The sequence below is a fragment of the Augochlora pura genome, chromosome 10 (genome assembly GCF_028453695.1).
Source record: "Augochlora pura isolate Apur16 chromosome 10, APUR_v2.2.1, whole genome shotgun sequence".
Classification (NCBI taxonomy): Eukaryota; Metazoa; Arthropoda; class Insecta; order Hymenoptera; family Halictidae; genus Augochlora; species Augochlora pura.
This window is the reverse complement of record NC_135781.1, coordinates 15543135-15568327: the sequence shown is the minus strand read 5'-3', so window position 1 is coordinate 15568327 and position 25193 is coordinate 15543135. Positions and strand designations below refer to the sequence as shown.

At 38.1% G+C, this 25193-nt stretch overlaps 1 protein-coding gene across 6 annotated transcripts in view; it reads left to right on the top strand.

Annotated features, from left to right (window-relative positions):
- The window catches only part of LOC144475568 (protein Fe65 homolog), a 290011-nt gene that overhangs the window by 61277 nt on the left and 203541 nt on the right, over positions 1-25193 (top strand). For 5 of the 6 annotated variants that reach the window (XM_078191587.1, XM_078191583.1, XM_078191581.1 and 2 more), the window contains exon 1: positions 16413-16549. The exons of the other annotated variant lie outside the window; for it this stretch is intronic. The gene's annotated coding sequence lies outside the window, so the exon portion shown is untranslated. Of the gene's footprint in view, positions 1-16412; positions 16550-25193 lie in introns of those variants that run through there. 6 annotated transcript variants of the gene reach the window in all.

The following is a 25193-nucleotide window of genomic DNA, read 5'->3' as shown; positions in this document are numbered from 1 at the left end:
AAAGTTTGTTTAACGTTCTGTAGGATGTAATAGGCGTCTACAGTATGCAATATATAAATATATATAATAATCGCGATACTATGTTTACAGTTTGCGACGTTTGATTATCGTAGAACTCGGATAGACTATTAAAAATCGACCTTATAGTTACGTGTATACAATATATATATGTGCTCGGCAACACACTTGTTGTAGACGCCAGCAATTAATGCTGCAACGTGACTACATGATTCAGCAAATAACTAATAACTAACGCTGTCGCTGTGATACGATAAAGAAAAGAAAATGAAGTCCGCTGATTTTCGCGGAAATTGATAGCAGTGAAAACAACGGTCATTGTTGATATAAATAATCATGACATGCAAATTGTAATTATCAAAACAAATCTTTTTACCAACAACGCAATTCGCCCTGAAATTACAAATTGTAAAAATGATGTCGACAACGAAGTGAAATTATTTAGTAACAGCAAGCCCATTCCAAATGTGTAAATAGAAATATTCATATTGCGTGTTCATTCAGCCAATTATTCCTCATGCTTTTTTGTTAACAATTCACGGGAATAATAACGCTGTGGAATCGTTTAATAACCGAGGCGAAGTCTCTCTAAAAACTCCAGTGTACATTTTAAATGAGGTTAGTTCTAGTAGAGTTTTCGTCCAGCTGGGGATTAATGTAATCTACATATTACTACTCGCGTCGAGAATATTTGCATTCTGGAGAGTGACGCTCGAGAACCGAGCATTTTCCTGCAGATTTGCGTCGATGATGTGCATTAATGAAAGTCACCAACCTATGATGTCGCGCTATATTTCGAGTCGGTTTTCAATTGATCGAATATTCGATCGGAAATGAGAAATGTCTAGTTCAAAATTAGCGACTTACATAAATACGGTGGGGTGTATCGCTTTCATTAGTGCAATCCAGAAACTCGAAATAGCCTTGCTGTGCTAATGAATAGTATGAAATTGCTCGAAGTACTTGCTGAAATAGATTGATCTTTTAGTGGTATACGGTGCTTGTGGATATTGAATTTCGCATGTACAGATCGCAGAATCGAAATGATTTTGCTAAAAGTTTATTATGTTACATAAAGTTTTTCCCAGCAGAAATATATTCCAATTTGTATTTAGATATTTGTAATAGGTGATTGTTATGTATTTTCAAGTTTGGAATAGAAACGGGACAACTTTAATATCTAAATTGTATTAATTGCATGGTTCTCACGCTTAGTGCAAATATTAATTACTGCAAATACCAATGGATGAGTTCGTAGGACCTATGAAATAGCACTTGATTCTGAATTGCTTGCTATTTGTTTACTGAAATTACCTGAAAGCGGAATTGTCTCCTCATAGTAACAGTCTCTGCAATCTGCGATTTACACTAGGGTGCTCGACATTTTCGTTATTGCTTATATGTATTATTATTATTATCATTATTTTGATTTTTTACGTATTTATTTATATTTACTATAATGTAACAACTGCCTCTGGAATTATTATTTAAAAGAAAATTATTGAGCTTTTTCAAGATAAATTTTTCTTTTCTATTGATATTATTACAATTGTAATAATTTTATTAACGATTTCTAACCCCTTCAAGTGGTTTATTTATTTAATTCGCGCATATTGTTCTATACTCTTCTGATGTTTGCGCTTCTTCATAATAACTTCACTTTCGTAACGTTTTGTTAACTGTACCGAACATCAAACCCAAAAATTTCCAGTTATTTGATCAATGCAACCAAATACTAGAAATACTTAATTCTTTTGCCTAGTGAAATTCGGTTTGTTCGAATATACAGGGTTATTCAAAAGTACCTTTAATATGTTGAAAGACAATGTTTGTCAAACGCCATGTTTGTTTCTTGTCATATTTTTGTTCTTCTAACCTACAACGATAGATAATTTTAACGATCGAGTCGTATACGATTAAAAAGCGTGTTAAAGTTACTCAAATTTATTTTAAAAATCAGTGTTTAATAAAAAATAATCATCGTAAATTACGTGATTTTTCGGAATTAAATTTAAAATAGTTTGTTTTTTATCTAAAAGAAACTTCCTCTAATATATTACATAACCATGTATAAGAACGAAAATGAATGTTTAAAATTAGTAAAATATTGAACGCATGTCTAATCACTATAATCGCAAAGAGTTCCGATCATAGCAGCCGCAAAGAAAATTTCACAGCCAGGGGTTATAAGAGTTCCGGCAAATAATGTGTTGAAAAAATTGAAAGGAATTTCAGGGCTGCCTTGACGAACTCGCAGTAGATGCGACCAGCTCGAGACAGACAGCCGAAAAATAAAAGTAATCCGTCGGGCAACGATTCGCGGCAGCAGCGGCAGCCTTTGGGAGTTATTCCGACGCGAAATCCTGCGGAGTTTCGCGACAATTTCGAGCTGGCCTCTTAACCACGTGGGACGCACGGTGCGGGAGTTTTCTCTGCGACCGTTCTGAGAACCGTAAACTAGAACGAGCTGGCGCGCGCGCGCGCCCGCGCGGACCCCCTCTCTGTCTTCCCTCGAGTGTGACGAAGTGGTCTAGAGTTCACTCTCCTCTCTTTACATTCAAAGAGTCCCTCTTCCTGTCCACCCTCTTCGCAGCCGGTCGCCCGCCTCCCTCTGTCCATCGTTCACGGTATTTGAAATCGCGCCGAGGCCTGGTCTCTTTTGCTGGAGAAGGACGGTAGGACTTCCTCGCAACAAGTTCCACTCGTTTAAAGGCCGATAACTTTGTTACGCTCGGAGGTTTTCCCAATTTTTCTTAATCTTCGTTCTGCTGACCCTTGACACGTTGAGCGCTACGTTAGTCTTATATGGGTGACGCTAATTTCTGACCAATTTTGAACATTCATTTTTATAGTAATATTGTTAGTGCTCAGCACTAATATTCTTTATGACACGGACGTACTTATCCAGCCATTTTTGAGCTTAGGATTTCTGGTTAACACTAAACCTACCGAGCAGTGATATTGTATGCATTGGTGTGCATTGACTTGTAAGAGTGAGAACATAAAATTCGTTTAGACTTTGTAAAGCTTGAATTATAAAGCTTGCTACAATAATGTAATTTATTCAAAAAAAGAGGTCTCTTTGTAAACCTAGAAACCGGTCATTTTGACCGTGGTAGGCTTAGTGTTAACAGCTTGTAGGCAATTTAGACTTAAATTAATTTTCATTCAATTTTAACATAACCTGCCAACAGAACGCATACTTCGTTGTTTAACTGTAAGATTTCGCTTCTTTCGATCTGTAAGTGTATAGTATGGCTGAGAGTGTATGGTATGTCAGAAGGAGAGTACGGTTGTATGAATGTATAGTAATAAGATGAACATGAATGCATGGTTGTGTGTGTGAAACAAATGAATGATTCGGATCATCGATCGGGCGAGCGAGAACAGAACGTGGCGGCGGCACATCTTCGGTGACGCCACGTGGGGACAGACGTCGTTTTGTGTATATCGTTGTTATAATAAAAGTTAACATTATTCATTTAACCAAGTTCCTTACAGGTCTTAACCTTTTAGGTACGGCTGGATTTTGCACAAATAAAGTTTTTCATAACTATATTACCATTTCTTCTTAATATACATTTTTTCCATATATGTATGTATATATAGTATTAATTACATGCATTCTTTTCTTAGTGTATTGTACATACATACTTTCACTTGAATCGTTTACTTTAATAATTAATAAAACAATTGAGTAAAGCACGACGCATTCACGAAAGCCACTATAGTGGCGCGTCGTGCCTAAGAGGTTAATAGTTAAGACGTGTCATAAAAAAAGGGAAGGTTCCGAAGGGCATACCATAAGTATTAACTTTCTAGTTTCGCTTTAATTAATTAAATTGCTTTAACTACGTGGGGATTTTAGAGGCTGATTGTCGGCGCCGAACGAGTTAATCTCGCGATTCATAGGTCAACACAAAATATCTTCCATTAACAATACAACTACTAAGCCAGTTAAAATATCTAATTTCTCATTTGTTTTCCTTTTACGATTCTTTATAAGAATGTTTACGTGAGACATTTTTAGACAAGTATTATATGAAGTAACTTCAATCTTGTCATTGTTATACAATAATATGCGCGTTTAGAGCTCGGTAGTTTAAATGTTAACCCTTTGCACTATTACGTTTTTCAGAGCAACGTTGATTATGACTATTTCATTCTTAATTATTTCCTTGATGCTGTAAGATGATTTTAGTGCCCCAATTGTCTTCGTTTACTTTAATTTTCAGATTTCGATGACAGGGGATTCAAATTTTCTTTCGATTTAATAGAAATGATTGGCAGTCATATTTATCGAATCGTGCACGAAACGTTCATCATGAGGTTAATACTGTAAGTTCCAGTGTAGATTTTTAGCGATTTATATTGCAACTATTGATGCGAGTAATAAATTTATTGAACCTATTCCTTGTCAACATGGCTTTACAATCTTAATAATCGTAATTCAAAGAGTCAAATCCCATCGTCACTACAACTAATGATACAATAATTCCAATAAGACTAGACATTCAACCGTTTGAATAATTAGAGCGATTTTCCCAATTGTAACATCTATATTTTATAATTACATATTTCGTTATACTATATGTATGTATATACATGTTACTAGAAAGTTACTTAGCCTGAGTTAACGGTGTCACATATATAAAGCCTGATTGTAAAAAGTACAAAAATCAGGCAGATACCGGCTGAACTCTCCGGCTACTGAAGCTCCGTTTACTGTTCTGGAGCCATTTCTGACTCACGCCGATATTCTGCTAATCATATTCGCTATCCTTCCCACTCATGCTAGCCGTGACTCCGGCGCAGTAGACCAAGAGTTAACAATCACACTAATTCCCCGCATCGATTCGACGCGAATCACGAGCCGGGAAATATACATACACGTTCGACGGCGAGCTAGGAACATTGAGACCGAGCTAGTGCGGTACAATTTTCGAGAAGTAGTTCGCCGATAGGGAAAGTTAACTATTGCGGAATATTAACGGCACGGGTCACCGCTATATCCAGCCACAAAAGAGCGCCTAGCGAGCGAGCATGGTCGCGGGGCCAGGAGATCGGGACCGGCGCATTTTATCGGACACATTTTCACGGAGCGGCGACGCGGGATCGCGGCCGACAGCATGAATGTTTGATGGAGCGAGGCTGATCGCTCGGAAGTGGCGGAGTCGCCTCCCGCGCCAATATTACTCGCGATAACGTCAGTCGTCGATCAAATAAAAGGCACGCTCCGCATCGGCAGAGAAGAAGTCGCGGCGCGGAGGGGAGGGGTCGACCAAATAAGAGACGGACGGGAACAAGAATGGGAGCTGGGCGCGGACATTGTGATTTGCAGCGGCACTGTAGCGGAAACTCGCCGCGTTTTCTTATCGCGAGATATTCTTATTGGTTGAGCCGAACGAGAGCCGGATAACTGAGACGAATGACCTCCTGGACTTCATTGTTGTGTGTGCTAATTTTATTATCTTATTTGAAAAGACGGGGGTACGCAAAAATCTTCTGTGCGACAATGTAACGTATCTACAGTATACATATACAGCGTTGCGCGAAGATGTTTGTACACCGATAAAAGCGTACTGTTTCAAAACTAGTATTTTAAATTTCCGTATTATTTTAAGGATGTCTGTTAATTTGCAGAAATAACGAAGCTATTTCTGTAGTATGCAGATATTGACGCAAGCTGTACGGATTAGGAGCTATACGGATATAGGACTTTTCAAAGACGTATTCCTAAAAATCTTCACTTTTATAATGATATTTGAAAATTAAACTGTATAATAAATTTGAAATTTTCAAAGAGCATTTGCATGATGAAAGTTGAACATCGTAGTGAAGTAATGTTTTAGAAATTTAGTTTGGCTCATTAATGGTTTATTTGATTATATTGATCAAGGAATACTTCGTTTTCTTAATTTTAAATTACGTAATTAATTAACTAATTATTAAAGCAACTAAGATTATATTTTTAAAAACACTTTCTTCAAATAGTGCAATTTATAAAATTTTTAATATTTCGAGCTAGGAAAATATATTTTATACCTAGAGCGATGCAAGCATTTATGCAAAAATTCAGTAAAAATGATTGAAAAAGATTATAAATAACTCCCTTAACAACAATACTCCCTCTAAGATAGGTCTATGCAACTGGTTGCTTACAAGCTCCAGTCCCTCGAATCGCTGCCATCATTATGTTGTTCACTCGCTCGAGTCGCATAGACAATACATGTTACGTTAATAATGTTTAAAATTTGGAGCTATTGTCCGGACAGTAGTATAGGACGGAACGTTTTCTCTCTACGACAAGAGTAATCTAGCATAGGAGTAGGGATATGATTCGAAGGGTCAACGTTCACGAGCGCGTTGCAAATGCGTGATTCGGGTACCCATTTGACATTATGACCCAGTGTTACGAATCTTCCATCGATGTATAATTTAGTTTTGTGATTGACAGTCCATGTCATTAGCTATTACTATTAGCTAGATCCAGAAATATGTAAAAAAAGTCGATAGATATACAGTGGAGAGCAAAAGTGAGATAATATTTCTTTAATGTAATAACTTTTTTTCTTCCTTTCGGCCTAAATGACTTGAATTTTTCTCTAAATGTTTAGAAAAACTTCATTTTAATGTTACTATTACTTGGAATAAAAAAAAATTGAAAATTATTGCTTTTTCACTTTTTTATCCACACGTATAATGTAAATTAAAAAAATGTTCTTGGTAGTTTTCGGTATTTTACATGCACGTTGAAAATTTCATTGAAATCGATTGACGCTAGAACGTCTGAAATTTATGTCTTTGTTTGCAATTTGCAGAAAACTGTGATTTTCGTAATCTCGTGTCAAGGTCAACCGATTTCAATAAAATTTACAGCATGCATATAAGTGGCCAAGAAATGCCAAATGCATTTTTTAAATGTTTATTATAGCCTCGGATAAAAAAGTGAAAAACGCCAGTCTTTTAACATGTTTTAATTTCAAGTAATAGTAAAACTAGAAAAAGAAACTATTTCAGACATTGTACAATAAACTAGTTCTATCAACATTTACGGAAAAAGTAAATGTTAGTCTAAAACACTGCTCTCCTATCAAGAAATCCCCTCTGAAGAGGGGGAATCCCGTCGAAGAGGGAGAAATGCAAGGTCGATGCGAGCGATAATTAAATTCGTTAAGTTCAAGGATCCTCCTCGGCAGCACCTGGATCGACGCACACTTCGTTTCCCTTTCTTCTGAGCTGGGAATGATTCGCGGGAGTCATGGCGCAGGAAATTGATGTCCGAATGTCGTGCAGGCGAAGGTGGCGAGCCCCGTGGCGCCAGGTTGAGAGACCCTGCGCTGGCGCCAGGATGGCTGGAACCTGACACGCGATCAATCAACTCGCTGCCCTGTCCACCAGGCTGGGTTTACCTGCTGGTTTACCTCATCGCTCGAGTTTGAATTCGCGCTTTAAATGCGCTGCATAATTCCCAGCTACGGAAGGGAGCCAAACAGAAACTTTTAATTAAAATAGCGAGCAGTTTGCTCGTCCAGAAGGCACCGGGAATTTAACGAACGTAATTATACAGCTATAACGCGTGTACAACAAGCGCGAAGGCGGATCCCCATGATCCACGGAGAACTGGGAATGTGGAACCCCGAAACGAATTCTCGCCGATCCCTGGCTGCCTCGACGCGCCTGGAGAACCGAAAGTATCCGGCGCAGGGTTCTGCCGAACGACGCGTCGGATACGTTTGAATTTGCGTCGGGCGTTCAACTGGCGAGCACGCGACTCGTCGTCGCGATTCGCCGACAAACTGTGTAAATCCTCGTGTAAATTCTCCTTCTAAAGGGATAACCTGCGCGACACACTCGGAAATCCTATCGTCGAGATATCGCGGCATCAAAACCCATTTCCGTGTAATCTTCCCGGCTGTTAGTCGGTGATCGAAACGCGATACGGGTCGGCCGTTATATTCGCGCTGCTATTGTTTATATTAATTTCATATCTCTATTGGATATTGTTTCCTGCGGGCATTACGGTGACGAGAAATGAAGCCGGGTTGCGTGATTCATCGGGTCGTGGTACCCAAAGGAGAAACGCGAGCCGTAATTGTGAATTATTTTCAGCATCGTTCGCCCGTAAACCCGTCGAGTCGCCGCCACGCTATGCCAAACCACGCCAAGTCAGGCCAAGATACGACGCACAGTGATACTTTTTCCAAAAAAAACTAGGCCAAAATCTAATTTTCGAAATTGTATACCGTATACGATCGAGAAAGTGTATATGTATTGTATATACGGTGACTCCCAAAAGTATTTGAACACTAGTATAACGTTGACTTCTACTATATTCAAATAAATATGTGTATGTACATTGAAAGGAAGAAATTCTTTACGATACGTTAAAGTAGAGTATATGAATGTCAAAATACAACAAACTATCGCTTTACTGTAAAGAGTTACGTACATAATTTAGAACATTTAAAAAATGTACAACAAAATAACAACAATTTTTTCTTCATTTTTAGTACTACTTTTATACCTCTATTTTATAATAATATATTTCAAGAAGTCTAAACTTTTTAAAATTATTATTTATTTGCAATTGATGTGGTTTTATATTACTGTCTTATACGATTTTATGATTTGTTTAAGGTGTGTATTTTTTTATTGTAACTGTATGATTGACTTCACATTATGAGAATGAACAGTTACACATGAATTACTTGTAAATATAATTTGTTGTCCTAATTTGTTAATACGTTTGAAGAAATTTGTAAAACTAGAATACATTTTTTATTTATTTACATGTTAATATTAATCTAATATGAGAAAAATGGACTAAAAATTCAACCTAATTTTAAAAATTTCTTGAAATGCATTAACAAATCAAGATAATAAATTATATTTACGAATATCTTATACGTGACTGTTTACCCTCATAATGTGAAATCGGTTACACAAATTATAATAAAAAAATACGTACTACATATTTTAAAATAAAATAATGTAATCAACATTATAATTTGTTACTTTTATTAACATTTGCAAGACATACGAATGTTGAAGGGGTAATCATCAATTTTAATTTATTTGAGGCTTTTGAAGCGGTCGTTAAAGTGTTAAAATTGCAAAGTTGCACAAAACGAATTATTACATCACCCTGTTTTCATGAAATTTCGAAAATATACATATGTAAGTAAATGTAAAATTTGTTTGATTTATATATGTCTTCATCTACATTTTATTTGGTATTTACTCAGTATTTCTCTTCTAGATGATACGAAGCAAAACAATCTCTAAGATGTAACGCAACCCCACAAGACTTGCACATTAAATTTGTTGTTCTTCTCTGTTTGTTTTTTAAACATACATGGCAATTTCTCCGCTTTCGTTTGTTAGTTTGTCAGTTTCGGCTGGTGTTGCTTTAGCTGACAGGAAAGTCTGTCGATCTTTTATCCACGATTCAGACACTTTCAATAAAAAATCATGAAATCGCAGACTCTTGTGCTTTATATTAAAATGTTGACATGTCCTGAATACATTAAATAATGCGCAATTAAAGAGGTACATGGAAACCTTTTTTGATCATTTTATAGTTTTTCTGTATACATATAGGATAATAATTCAGAAATTCGTTTGCCCGATCCACTCCCTCCATGTATTTATTAAAGTCCATTCCATTTTCAGGACTTTTTATCGTGTAAATGGTTTCTCCATCATATTCGCCGTATTCATTGTATTCATCAAATGAATGTATTCATCGTATTCATCAAATTTTCCAATTTATTCGTCGTGAATAATCGTATTTTCTCTTTCGTCTGCCATGATGAAAGGGCACAAGTACTTGTCAAAACAAAAATCTAGCTGACGCGTGTAACTTATTGTTACTTAAACAAAACAACAACAGAACACCACGCGATTGTTACGAGCCGAGGGCTAAGGCAGTCGTACGTGACCGAACTATCTACATATGGTTTTGTGTGGCCAGACGTGTGGGAAAAAATATGTGACGCCTAGTATCAAATGCAGGGGACTCTCTGTTTATGGGAAATTTCTGACAGCGACCTAGAAATCGTCGAAAGGGAGATAAAATGTTCGTGTGTTGCACGGAGACAGATTTTGAAAGAAACGGTGGGATAGGTCCGTACGTAACATCATATTGGACGTTACTATGCGCGTTACGCCTCTCTCAGGTGTTGCCGGCAGGCGTATCTGGCGATACTTATACTACTGTGGCGATGCCGGACGGCATAGTGTTAACAAGAACAAGTATATTTATATTTTATTTTATTTTATTTTTGCAAAATTATATTTATAAAGTAGTTTTAGCGAAACCAGCGAGTTGGAAATCAAGAAAACAATTTTGTTTTGCTATTTGTTTTGTTTTACGGCTATATTTGGCCGTAACATGCACGTTACACTACTATGGTGTCGCCGGCCGTTGAGCGATACTTTGCGCGTTACACCACTGTGGTGACGTCGGACGGCATAGTGTCAGCATTAGACTAACGATGCTGTGTCACTTCTTGCAACAAAATCTTTTACTTTTTGTTGTCATAATGTTTGAGGTACATCAAGCTCGCTTGGATCAAATGTGACTCGGCGCCGTTTTCCTGCCATCCTCTTTCCAATTGTTAAAGATATTGAAATTATGATTGCCGTAGACAAAAATGAGCAACGCTTATGTCAACCTCAAAAACAAAATGTTGATTTTCTTGAAAATCATACGAAGTTGTAAATTGTGACTAATATTTTGGAAGAAAACACCTCTGAAGGACGCCATCTTGAAGTTCGTGCCTCTCCGCCGGAACTGGCTTTGACGGTCCGCGATACCTTCTCCTTCCAGTTAACAAAAATTTCACCGTAAGGGGATGTAACGTTAGATTATGGCAACGACGTTTCGGGACGGCGAGGATAGACCGGTGCGAGGGGACAGGGGCGCGACAGGGGTCCAGCGTTAGTCGCGTAAACCGTTTCATCCTCATCGGTGCGGCGCAGCGTTGTTAGCGCGTGTCGCAGAGAAACGCGCGACCCGCTGCGAAGTAAAATCTCATTTGGCCGAAGGACGGCGCCGTCGCCGCCGCCGCGTGTGTATATAGACGCACCTAGACGGGATAAAATTACGTCGAGTTTGTCGTCTTTACGAGCGACGCCGAGCCGCGGCGACAGGGAGCCACGCGGTCTGTGTAACAAGCAGAAACCGGTAGATTATGTCTTGCCTTACCTGTGCCCTAGAGAATAATTCATTTCGCCTTACGGAAAGTTGGTGCAACGGTCGAAGGGCATTTTACATTTTACCTTCCTTATTTCCCTTATTCGTAGATTGCAAAACGCAGGATTCGAAGCTGTTGAATTCTTCAATTTCATTTGCAGCTACGTTGCAGTTGCTGCAATGTTTGGAGCTGAGTTGCTACCGGCAGCTGGAGTTCTTTCGTTTCTTACATCGATGAACGCCATTGTACCACAGTTTTTCAGTTGTCTTTTTTTGCAGTCTAAAGGCATTTTACATTTTTTTCCTTTGTAATTTTCTTCGGATTTTAAGTCTGAAAATATCAGATCTCGGTCTGTTGATTTCGTAAAGTTAATTCACGTGAATGAAAAAGACTATCTGCACTGATTCTTGTCAGAAAGATAAGATTATGTTGCAATAAGCAACGCGTCACGTGATCCAAGCTTGAAAGGGAGAAACTGCAAAAGCTACACAAGAGCAAGAACAGGAAAGAGAAATGTAATGGACAAGAAAATAAGAAGTATTATTGCTTCGGTTCCCCCGATTCATACAGTTCTTCTAAACCAAATGAAAAATGAATACAGAGCATGAAGCGAGGCTTGGGCACGCGAAGAATGTGCTGAACAACATGATCAACACATCAGTTATAATCAAAAAATCGAATAGGATGTAATCAGATCGAAACAGTACCTTATTGTGACAGGATAATAATAGGCAGCAATGTAAGACGACGATATGAGAATTTTTTGTGATAAACGTTACAGTCTTTACAAAATTGTAAAGTCGTTGCTCAGTGGTTCAAGACGGGCACCAGATCGCTCAAAACTATATTTCAACTTAAAATCAGATAATTCTTAGAAAATAACTTAGACTACTGATTACTATGGCTTTATCAAATTGTTTCCTTTAAAAATTTGAAATATTTAAAATAAAAAATAAAACATTAAATTTTAAAAGAGAGTGTTAGAAACGGTGGTAAAAGTATTTTATTTATACTTCCTTATGCTGTTCTTCTTCTGCAATGAATTAACTTTATCGTAATTGTAGAAAAATACAGTACGATTCGCGGTTAAAACGATACACATTGTACATAAGCTAATGTGATAAAATAGATAAATGAAAATGATACATTTTGTAAATTTATATGACAATAATGTGTAAACTGAAAGTATATATACATTTTATATTTTTTATTAGAAAGTAATGGAGCTATAAGGATAATGTAGAATATAGAATATAGAATATAGAATATAGAATATAGAATATAGAATATATGTAGAATGTAGAATATTTTAATAAGCGACGATGTCGTGATTTTACATAGCGTTTGCGAAGGATCGGCGAATTTTGAAATTATATTTTTCGAAATATTGCAAAAGGATGCACTTGACAATTACGAAAATGAAAGAAGTGGGCTTACATGACAAGATGAAACAAACAGCGTGACCAATCCATATAAATCTGGATAGTTCAAAAAACCAAAGTATAACCATTAGGAATTTGACTATATGCGAGCGCATTTACTATAATGTTTCATCAGTTGCCTTCACTTCTCTGTTGTATATCTAAAACTGCGCACCTTCCTCTATAAAACTTCTGAAGATAATGATTCATTGCGAGTATTATCTGTAGCGCTCCGAAATATGTATCGCAAATCCGTATGCTGAATTTCGCGGAGTCGTATGTCCCGTTTCGCTTGCTTGCGACGATACTCGGGGCTTCGACGAGGTTACAATGTAACGACGCCTAGGTAGATTGGAACTCAACGAAGGAATAGTATCAACTCTATATATTTTTAGACTTGATCGTACAAATTATGTTCGAGGTATTCTGTGCGAGAGACTGTTGTTTGATGTGTTCTTAGCGAGTGTCTTTTGTGTTCTGTTGGTTCCGTATCGTGTCGTGTATAACGTCGACTTTTATGATTTTTCTATTGCCTGTCTTAATATCTATATGGGGTGAAAAAGGTCTCTGATTGGTGAGTGGGTGGTGCAATTCGGTCGTCGGAGTAGGGATGTGATTTGGAAAAACTGTGTTTAGTTTATTGATGCGACGGATATGAAAAGGTTTGGAAAACAATGGTTTGAATATTGTCCTGTCAATAGGTTTGCTCATGGAGATTTCGAAGCGGTGTCCGATGACACCCGATAATTTTGGGACTAGTCTTGTCGCCTTGAATGGTTCGGCTATCGCAGCCGACCGTGGTTATCTCGCGTTTGGTCTTCTTGAGGCCGAACATTATCTATTACGAGGAAAGAAAACATTGACCACCGCATGGTATTCTTGAAGACAAGATAACCTGATGACCCCAATGTACACATTATACTATTTAAATAATTTTCATAAATAAATGATAGTCAAATTTACGATCTTGGAGAATTTTGAACCATAGAGGCATCATAAGTTACGCAACGAAAAATGATCGAAATAAAGATTTCCGAATGGTCAGACTCGCATTTTAAAACCTCGCGAGTCGTTCTGACCCCGATCCCTCTAAGTTCGAACTCGATCACGGTATCACGCATCGTCGCATGGGTGGAAGCTGTACGCACTATAGCGATGTTCAAACGATTGTTCCCCAGGGAACTGATTGCAAAAGTTGTCTGTGGATTCGCAGCCGAACCTCGTGCAGCGTGTCCACGTCGTTCGAAGTTCTCTGTCCCGCTCCAGAAAATAAGGTCTATTTCCATTTACGGTGCGAAATACCCCGAAGGGCGGAGGTAACGGAGATACCGAGAACTAGCAGCCTATTTGCATTCAAATCAAAAATCTTAATGACGAGATTCTTGTCGAGGGAGACTCGTCTTCGATTTAGAAGATTTCGTTTTGCCGACGAGTTAGGGGGAGCAAATGACTTTCACCTCTTATCGAGTCGACTAGCTGCTCTTAGACGCGCAGGGCGCTTCAGATAAAAAATTCGTTCAACTTTCTCATCAGTTGGAATTCCTGTCCCCGTTCTATCTGCCGCGGAGAGTCTAGATCGAGCGCGATATTACACGTAATTTTAAACGATGCGAGACGACAAGACGCATCGATTTTATCAGCGCCCGTTTGCGCAAACATCTCGTCGCGTCGTCGCCGCTTTGATGTCGCCAATTCCGCCTCGATTGATATATCCCTGTACATATCTAGGCCCACCTTGGAACGGGTCATCAAACGAAGACTCTACTCTCTATGGGGGGCGAGGCGAGGGGAGGATAGGCTGCGAGGGCTAGCATGATTGCGGGAACGAGCAACATCGCGATATCGAGCAGCCGACCGAGTTTGCCCTGTATAAGCCTGCCGCCTCGCCGACGTTCGACGACGTCACGATTTTCCGGCAGGTGATATCGAGTCCCGTCGGATTTTCGCAGGGCACAACCGAGATTGGTGCTGGTAACGACGCGTCGACGATGTTTACCCAGACACGAGGGTGGAAACGATCCTCCATGATTCGTGTGTACGTGCTCGCGAAAGTGCTCACGGAGTCCTGCACCCGTGAAACTTACGACTCGTTTATATATCTATCGACCCGCGCAAACTTCAGCTACTTTGTGAATGCGCCAAGAGTTCAACGGCCCTCGGGAATCGAACGGCGCCGGAATGGAGAAATTCGTGGTCGCAAACAACGACCGGCGAGTTTGAAAATTCCCGATCCCTCATCGTTTCACGTTACGGTCCAACGACATGTGTTTTGCTGGAAGTTCGGCTACCTTGGTAATGAAACGTGTCGCGCTACGGGAGCTTTAATGGCAACAAAAATGTAGAGACACGCTTTAAACGGACATCGATAAATAACAGTTCATTTTATTGCTGTACGGTCAACCCTTTGATATTAATCATTTATACGTTAACTCTTTGCCATGGTTTGACCAGTCTGGCACGTGATCGGTTCGAATAAAATATAGATTGTAGAGACACAATAAATATAGATTATCTTCTTTCGTCTTTGAAATGATTAAAATCGCAAAAAATCTAATCATTGTAACTATGAAGAAAATGATACAGCAAGGAGTTAACTATAAATACAATACACTTTTTCTTATTTACGGCATTTCCATTTCCTATGATTTCCTTTATATCGTGACTCACACGATAGTTACACTTTTATTTATATACTTATTCGTTGCACGGCCAAGAACCCGTTAGTAGACAGCATCAAAAGGAATTTGCAAAAACAAATGAAAAATGTAATAGAACTGCAATATTCGCATCGTACAAATAAAATAGATATTAATACACAAAGTGCAGCCAGAGATGGTTCACTCAATTTCTAAAAGCTTAATTTAAAAGCTTTATAAAAATTAAAAAATTATTTTGGAACGTGATATAACAATTTCTGGTAACACTTTAGGATCATCGCTTGGATAAACTTGTTAAGTGCCACGTCAGTCATTTTATACATTCGAATAGATTGAACTCCAGCAAGATTTCTAGAGTATAAAAAAGTTCGGTGTTGTAGGTTAGTTTCTAATTTAGGTGTCACTATTTCAGTTACAAGAAAGATTCTTATCTGAAGATTTATTTTTGATACCGAAACCTTTTATTATCTAAAACTGTCATTCCGTTCTCTATTAGGTGATAATATATCTAAATAACACAGTGATTAGATAATAGAGTTTCTGAATCGCAGATTATAAATAAAAATAAGTGCACGGATAAGGAAAACATGGAGTCCCCATTGTACATTGAAGTTGTGAAATGCAAAAACAAAGTCTGAAACGAGGAAATGTTACTTACTTTTATGGTACTTTATGACGTGGGATCACCTTCTATAGCTCAGACTCCGGGACAGGCTGTATAAACGACGGTAATAATTACGCGAAGCCGTGGGTCGGATAATTTGGTACGGCAATGATTTCTTTTTAGCATGAATTAAACGGACCGTGAAATTTTTGGCGGAGCACGTAGATACCGTAATAAATCAGACTGTATTTAGTGGTTAAAAGCTCCGTTTAAGGTTGTTTTATGAATGGCCGCGAAGGTGGAACGAATATCTCGTGCTCAGTCCTCATACGTTTCGTGCTCTCTGGCCGAGCAAGGGGCTGTTCCAGTTTTGGATAAGCTGCTGAATAAAAGGACGGCGGTGTAGGTGCGGGGACGGAGGTGGTCACGGCGCCCGTTCGTCTACCGCTCCTGGTCGATGGTTTCCTCCAAACCCCCCTACACCCCGGTGTTATCAACAAACTTCTCAGTACCGGTGTAGCAGTATTCGTAGACAGTCATGATTCATTCGACCCGGTAATGGTGTAATTCGACGGTCATGAACGTTACTTGAATTGCGTGCAATCAGGGGAAAAGGAATTCGAGACTGTGCACGGTAATTTCGGCTGCGTAAGTTTTAACCCTGTTATCGATTCAACTTAAATCGCTGCCGGCTTATCAATTTTGCACACCTCGATCGAGCCCAGCGATCTTGTTTCACTGCGCCGCACTGCTACTTTTTAGCGAGCGTGAAACTTGTAGGGTGAAGATGCTATTTGCTCGAAGCGATACCGCCTATCCGATGCTTTCGAAAATTTATGATACCCCGCCAACGATGCAACCACTTCTCGCAAAATATTTATTAAAGTCAGCATTGCACTACGTTGAATAAACTACAGCTTTTGAACTATTTTATTCGACCTTCGACTTCTCATTTGCTTACAAGCAAGTGGAATACTTACAAGGCTTGTTTTCTAGATGTACAATTAGTTTTGAAAAACCGACGATTGTATTATCGTTTCCCACTTGCTACTAACTAATACAAGGGTCATTTGTTCGGAATAGATTCAAAAACTTGAAAAATAAATTAATAAGGGATACTGTAACTTCCAATCGTTATTATTTACAAACTAATTGGACATTTGGGAAACTTCTCTTGTTAGTGTAATAAATGTTATTTTATATGATACCAAGGCTATAGTTGTTGGAAAAATGTTTGAAGAAAATGACCCAAATAGAACCATCGAAACACTAGAAACTTTTAAATCCCTAGAGAGTGTTTCTTTGGAGTGTGGGTAGAGATCGCACAAGAAATCCTAAACCTTTAAAAGCAACTATCGCAAAGGACTTTTATGTTCTCGATTCCCTTCAGGAATCTGTATGAGGTCGCGAGGTTTCTTTTGATGCTGCTCGTACTCAAAGCAGCAGACATTCGAAGCATTCGTGAGTCTGTAGAATGTAGCCCTTCAAAGTGTCTCTGAGTCTCTAGAGAAAGACGCAGGAGCTTCTGAGATCTCAAGCAGAGAAGTTTCCAAGAAACCTCTAGGAACTTAAGGGTAGGTCACCCGAGGGACTTCTGAGGCTTCCGATCGAGTTCTCGCAAGAGACTTCTGAGACCTAATGGGTATTCAAATGGCGGAAAGGATAGGACAAGGATAGTTCTTCGAGGAACACCTATGACTGCAGGAAATCTGTCTATAGGGTCTTTTAGGATTGGATGGTACTCGTTGCGGGGAACATTTGAAACTTGAAGCAAATACCAAGCGGGAATCTTCGAGTCTTTACGTGAAAACTTCTTCATAGAACCGTTAAAGTCTCAAAGGATAGCTACGGGATTACTCATGATCTGGCGAAAAATTCCCTGAAGACCCTTTGAGAGCCTAGTCCCAGAGGAAAACCTGTACAAAGAGTTTCGTAGAAGCTGACCGATAATACTTGAAGTCCTACAAAAACTTTGACCTTTTATTATTTTATTCTATTTATTTTATTATGTACCTAATTAAATCCATAATTATTTGTTTGAAAGCATTTCACAGCTTTAACGACAATTCAAGTGCACATGTGTTTAATTAATTATCGCTCGTCAAATTTCCATCAAATATTATTCGAGGCAAGCTGCTACTAACTTTGATTGATATTAATAATTAATTATGCTTTAATCTATCAATTTTCCAATTATTATTTTCATCAATTTCTATTTACGTACGTATTTTGTGTTTTGATGATTCTGTTTTTCTTGTATTCCGTCGTTGCTCTATAGTTTACTAAAAGTTAATCCGGTTTAGTGATCAATTATTCCTTATTTACTAAATCTATTCACTGTGCGTACACTGTCACACATTAAAGTAGTGGTATATGAATTTCATTAAAAATGATATCTACTATGTTCAGAACAAAATATACGCAAATAATCGAATGAATTGATTGAATTGATTATAGGTTACATTGCAAAAACTTTTTCATTAAGTTGGGAAACTATGAGATTTCTTTTTAGTTCATTGGATATTGTATTATCAAATAAACTATTCAATTTCACTATAGAACAATATTATTCGTTGAAAACAATTGATACATAACATTAAGTAAGTTCTCCAGAGTATCAGAAAGAAAATAAGTAACGTTTTTGTCGGTAAAATGTTTATCTTCATTCTTATGTTTTAATAAGAATTTTTAAATCTTTAAATTCCATATTCATGAATGACAAACACTTCGAAAACATTATCATTCGTTCGATAAATACCGAAATTGATTTTTCGGCAAATGAACAGCTTCGACGCAGACCCACGGTGCGTCGCGTGTCGTCTCGATAGAATATTCCGTCCATGCATACACTATGCACGGCATGCTTTTTCGTGAAAATAGTACACGGTAAAACGTCGCGTTCCACCGCTTGGAACTCGGCGTCTTACAGCGGCGTAACAACGGGTGTTTCTGGAAAATGAAGTCGCTCTGATAACATTGAGCGTCTACGTCGAACGTTCTGCCAATTTTCGAGGCGAATAATCGTTTCAGGTCCGATGCGGACTTAACGAAAGACGACCGAGGAATTGCAGTTGTCTGTTGAAGCCGTAATATCGACTATATATTCCGGTCGTGTATCGTGCAAACTGTATTACATGTCTGCTCTATATCCTGTAATTTTCGCGGCGCCGAGTATTGCAGATGGGATCCTCGTACTTCAATAAATCTTCGCAGTAAAGTTGTCGGGGGATTCGCAGAAAATTCCTGGTTTCAAAATAAAATCGATCAGCACGGGATCCTTTGGGAAATGAAATTGAAATAAGGACCAATTGGAATATCGTTACCGCCGGAATGATGCCGTGTAAAATTATCAATTTGATTACGTCAACGCGGGGGCGGTACGCCAATGCTAACTGAACGCGTTCGAAATTCCGATCAGGAATTTCTGGAACTCGAACTGCACAGCGATTTCTCGCAGTGTAATCGGCATACCCATGAAATATGTATGTCGCAGATAGTCCGTGCATAGACGATCGAATTAACGGCGGATCATTTCCCATGGTATTACTCGTTTCTGATCTGGCAAGGCTTACTATACCAACGATCTGCGAGAGATGCGCGTGGTTGCATTCGAGACCCAGCGACCAGTGCACTGCAGTGGGCGGGAACCTGTTTTCTCGGGCCAAAAATATTTTAGCGTTATTTCAAGAATTAAGATTGTATGAAATCAAACATATTAACATTCCATAAATCAAGATATCACGCACGTTTTCATAATTTTTTGTATTGGAATTTGTGGGGAAGTAAATACTATTTGTTAGAAACATCTTGTTGCCAGATCATTGGCACTTGGCAGCGTATTGTTCTTCGTAATTGTTCAATGCTTGGATGGCGGACATTTTTACAAAAATATAACAGAGTACGTTTAGATTGCTTTGTAATTAGATTCGTTAATTTATCCAACATATTTCTTAGTTTACTTCTTCTAAATGCGTTGATCTTTGAATAGATCTGAATGACATGTACGAAAATTTAAATTAACTTTTTATATTTGATTTTATTCATTTTAATTAGCTTATTAGTTATCGTACGGTACCGAATCAGTCTTCGTGACCCTTTGGTGTTCAGGCTTCCGAAATAATTTCCTGCTTTAATTATTCCACTGAGACTATCTCCTGCAGCGAAGAAATCCTATTCCAATAAAATTCAGAGTACGGCGATTATAAAAAGATTCTTATCAAAGTTACGTTTCCCCGATATAGCTAACTAGTCCGAGTCTTCATTAGCACGTTCGTCGCCGCGCCACCCATATCTGGGTGACATTAATCTCTGACCAATTTTGAAAATTTATTTTTATTGCAATATATTCGAGCAAAATTAATTCGACTATGATTTTTCGAATGCGATAGAGTTCTAATGGCGTCACCTATGATAAATGTAAACTTTTTAGTTTTATTTTAACTAATTAAATTGCTTTAATTATGTGGGGATTTTAGTGTCTAATTGTGGGCGACGTACGTGTTAATCTCTTAGTAACTGCCATTTCCTCCGCCGTGCGAAATAATACATAGCAGATCTTCATGAATTCAAATTTCGTAGCGATTTCGTATCATAAAATTGACTACAGCGTTGTATAATTCTTAACAAGATTTATATTATTCAAATATTAAATGTCAGATTGCGATCATCGTCGCATTTTGCATGTATCAAACAGCTCTGGATATTATACGTAATGATTCATCGCAGTCCTTTCTCTTCTTAGGAAACGAATAGATCGTGAACGAACTGGATCGCATGAGTCAAAGCTTTAAACTGCTTTATTACTACGAAGTATGCAGACATTGTGCTGCTTCTAAAAGATAAATGTTCTCGAGCAGTAAAGATTGTCGTGAAACGAGCATTGTTATGATTAATGAAGTTAAGGTACAATATTTTTACTGCGTTCATGTTTCTAGTAAATTAAACGCAATATGAACGCGTATTAAATTTTGTGTTCCATAATTTTTTACAGGTTTTACACGTTACCAATATTATTCGCGTTTCCCGAGCACAACAATATCTCATTATTACAATATCCATTCTTCAAACATTATTAGGACGGTGTTCGATGGGCGTGCAAAAGATATTGTAACAGCGCTGCTATCGATTGACGTATCATTATCATTTCATGCATTATTATTTTCGTTTACTCTTATTTCAGAACTTCCATTATTATATATTCCTGATCCATCCTAGTTTAGTCTCACTTACTGTTATTGCAATTCATTATTATAACTATTAACATCGTTGTTGTAATAATTTGATGTAGCCACGATGTTTGCAATGCGTCCGAGCTCCATTCTTGAAAACTAGGTAAAAATGATCGCGATTTGCATTAATTTTTAAGTTTAAAAAACTGTATTATCATTAAATACTTAACTACATATATAATTATTTTTCTGAATTAAATTATTTTAGCGGCGATGGTTAGGAAATTTTGCAAGGTTCAGAAGACTGTGATAATCTCCGCTATTTCGATTATAATCGTGAGACATTGTAAAGCATAGGACAGTGCCCTTTCTAAGAATCTAACAAATAAATGGCTTTGAACCGGTTATAGGATACCTCGCTCACACGCTTTATGGTATGGTGTACCATGATTCTTGTCAGACGAGACAGGAACATTTTATTATGATACTGTCGAGTGGTTGTTTTTTGGTACAGCGGTTGACACTTGCATCTAAAGGCATCTATATTTGATACCATTTGCGTGCCTCTAAAATTAATTTAATATTTAAAAATATTTATGACGTTATCAATACTGGACAGCTATTGAATTGTGTGGAAATATCTGTATAAATTCCCGTAAGAACCCATTTTTGCTATGATTCATTCCTATGATATTCGAAAAGCAATGTGACTTTTATCATAACTACATTGTAGATTCTTATGTAAAATAAAAATTGTTTACATCGATTGAAAGAAGAAGAAATTAACTAGCAAGCTACTTTTTTAGTTACTTTTTTAGTCGTTGTAATAGATTAAAAATTCTACATTGGTACGTTCAAATTCTTCTAATTTTTCCACTATCTTAAATTCCATTCACCCAATTTTGCCATAAATGCGTAAAATCTGCACTCCGGTCATGGCCGATGATACGTACAAATAAATGGATGCCTCGAACAATTAACCGCATTTGTCTCACGATGTGAACGTAAATATTCGAGATGCCTGCATTCGTAACAATGCATGATCGAAGAATCGATCTCGCAACGGATTGCAGCGAGTGCCCTGACGCGGCTCGGCGAACGTGAGATCATCCGGCGTGCCCACGCCCACGTGAACCACCAGTGACGTCACTTGTGCACGACGGCTGCAAGTAGCCGGCACCGGAGGAATGTCCCAGCGTCCATTGGGTGGCATCTGGTTTTCTCTTCCGATCGTAGTCGATTTGCTCCGTCCTGTTGTCGCGTTACTCTCCGGAACGGTCGGCGTCGGCGTGTTTTCGCGAGCGAATATCGGCGAAATTCCACGCGAAAGTGTGATTCCTCGGCCGGAAGTTTCTTCCCATGGTATATCGAACTAGGCCGGTGTACACGGAAAGATGACGGGTGGGTTCAATTTCGCACGTTCCCCCTTGAAACTTTACGATCGGAGCACGTGTTGCGAAGCGTCAAATTTTTTGCGAGCGTCGAGGCGAGATCGGGAACGGGAACCAAGCGTAATCGATTTTTACGAGTGAATCCACCGGTCGCCGTCTTCGTGTCCTGTGCACCGTTTCTGAATTATGCCAACTGGCCTTGTGTTTCATCGAGCGCGAGTGTGTGCTGGGTATTAGTTCGCACGCGTTTCACGATAATTGTGCAGAAACCGTGCGAGCGCGCGATCGCATTGTTCCGGCTCCTCGGTTGTCCAGCGTTGTGCCAACTCTTTTGTAATGCAGATGGTCCCGAAGTTTTGTTCTCAACGGCGCATACCGCCTTTCGTTGCGGCATATTATTCGGTCGCGCGACCGGATTCCGAAAGAGTAACGACCTTACGTTCCACACCCGGGATCGGGACAATTTAACGCAGCGCACGTTCGCGATGTTCCTCTTTGGAAGCTGAGCCCCGCACAAGAGAACGCTTTTTGTCCTCGTTCCACGCGAAGCCCCGCCGAAAACCGTGCGCGGCGGCGAGAAGTGTAATAATGCACGGTCTATTAGCTGCTCATGAAAAATATTCGCGCTAAAATCCACGTACCCTGTAATTGGATTTCCATTCTCCTGCCTTTAATGCGTCCGCTGCCGAACCATGAAATTTCGCCGAATCAAATTTGTTTAATAACATGCGCATCCGACGCAAGGATTTAATGCAACAAATTGCCGTTTTATTTTTCGTTCGTCGAATGGAACGAGGGAAGCGAAAATTTCTTCCGTTTAGTTCGGTAATTCGCGTAAAATCTGCTGAATAACGTTTTCAAGAATTACCCGCGTTTGATGAAAAAGAACATATCGTTTAATCGAATCATATAAATTGCTATCATCGCCATACAAAGACTTTAGAAATATTACAAAAGTTCAGAATTTGTACGAAACGTAAAAAGAAATGTAAAAATGATTAATTACTAGTATATCTTCAAAATTAGAGTTTTGACTGGATATTGCACGGTGATTAACCCTTTTATTGAGACAGTTATATAAACGTAATCATTTCTGACATACAAAATAGTTGATCTATCAATACAAACTTAAATCTATAGTGAATTGCAATATGTTTGAACGTAACTGTACTTAAACTTTGGAACGTACACCATACATATAAAATAATTATATGAATTGTTACAATTCTTATTAATTTAACATATGCAAAAATGATTGGCTATTACAGTCGTGATTTTTAGACCAGTTCACGTCGATTTCATAAAGTCGAAAACGCGTAACTAGTTTTCAATTTATTTACGTATTTAGAAAATATAAATTAGAATTTGATATGATCTATTCTAGACAAAAATATCTATCTAATAGCACATATATTATTAAGTAAAAAAGGCACTGCCTTATATTTACTAATGTTCTAGGAAAATTGTAAATCACTGTATATAAATAAACAACTGTGCACGCTACTCTACTTAGTAGGAACCGCAACGAGAGAAATATTGTTTTCAAGAATATTTGTAGTTTGGAAATTGTTTCATAATCTGGTAATTACCCCTTCCACTGAATTAAATCTGGAAATGTCCGTAGAGTATTTGCACTCACATCAAATAAATACATTAGTATTACATCTCCGTGGAGAAGTACCTACCATCTACATGTTTTTTACATGAATTTTTCGAGTTACGGCGACGTGCTTCCGAAGAGTTACTCGACGCCTCGCAGCACATTTTACGACCTCAGCGACTTTAGATATTAATACAAAAAATCTCATGCATCATAAAAAGTTTTCTAGATACTTCCTGTGCAGACTTACAGTCTGCTGATGTTACATGTGGGCGGTATCATTTGATGTGATAGCGACTTACACGCCTATATCGGACGCTGTCCACGTTATCTATAATCCAGAACGCACCTTCTTATCTTGTTTGATTCTCCGTTATGGTTTACGTTCGGACACCAAGTACTCCGATTTCAAATCATTCGTTCTATCTTGCAACCTCGCGTAATCTGAATAGATAGCATCGGTAGAAATAAAATCGTACAAATTCACTTATCTTTTCAATAGAGCGGAGCACTTTGATTAGCTTTATCGTATTATTGTCTTATTTGTTTTCCGATTAATAATTGTACATTGTCATCCTCTCAACTTCTGGATTTATTATATCGGACAATAGTTACACAATGCTGAGCACTTCTTCAAACACCGAATGAATTGTTTTTTAAACAATGTTATCTCTTGAATTTGAAAAAGATTTAGTCTTTGCAACATGTAAAATAAATACAACCCTGAAAACATGACGCCTCATTTTATCAGATGATGTTGAGAGTTCAATCGTCCAGGAAACAATGACTCATATTATTCATAATTACAATATATCTAGGTTACAGAATGGTTTAACATAAATTAAATACAGCAACATACATGTTCACCTACGGATCAAATGATGACGATAAATTTACACGTTGGATACAGCATTGATCATATATGAATGACAATAATTTTTTACATTAGACCAAACTGAATTGTTCACTATAACAAATTATTACTAAATAGTTTCATGTTCATTCATTAAATTACTCTGATTCGTTTAGAAATTTCTGTGATCAATCCTTGGTGGATAATATCTAAATTAGCATTTTCTAATAACATATAACATTATAATAATCCTACAGCGTTTCTACACTGATAGCACAAA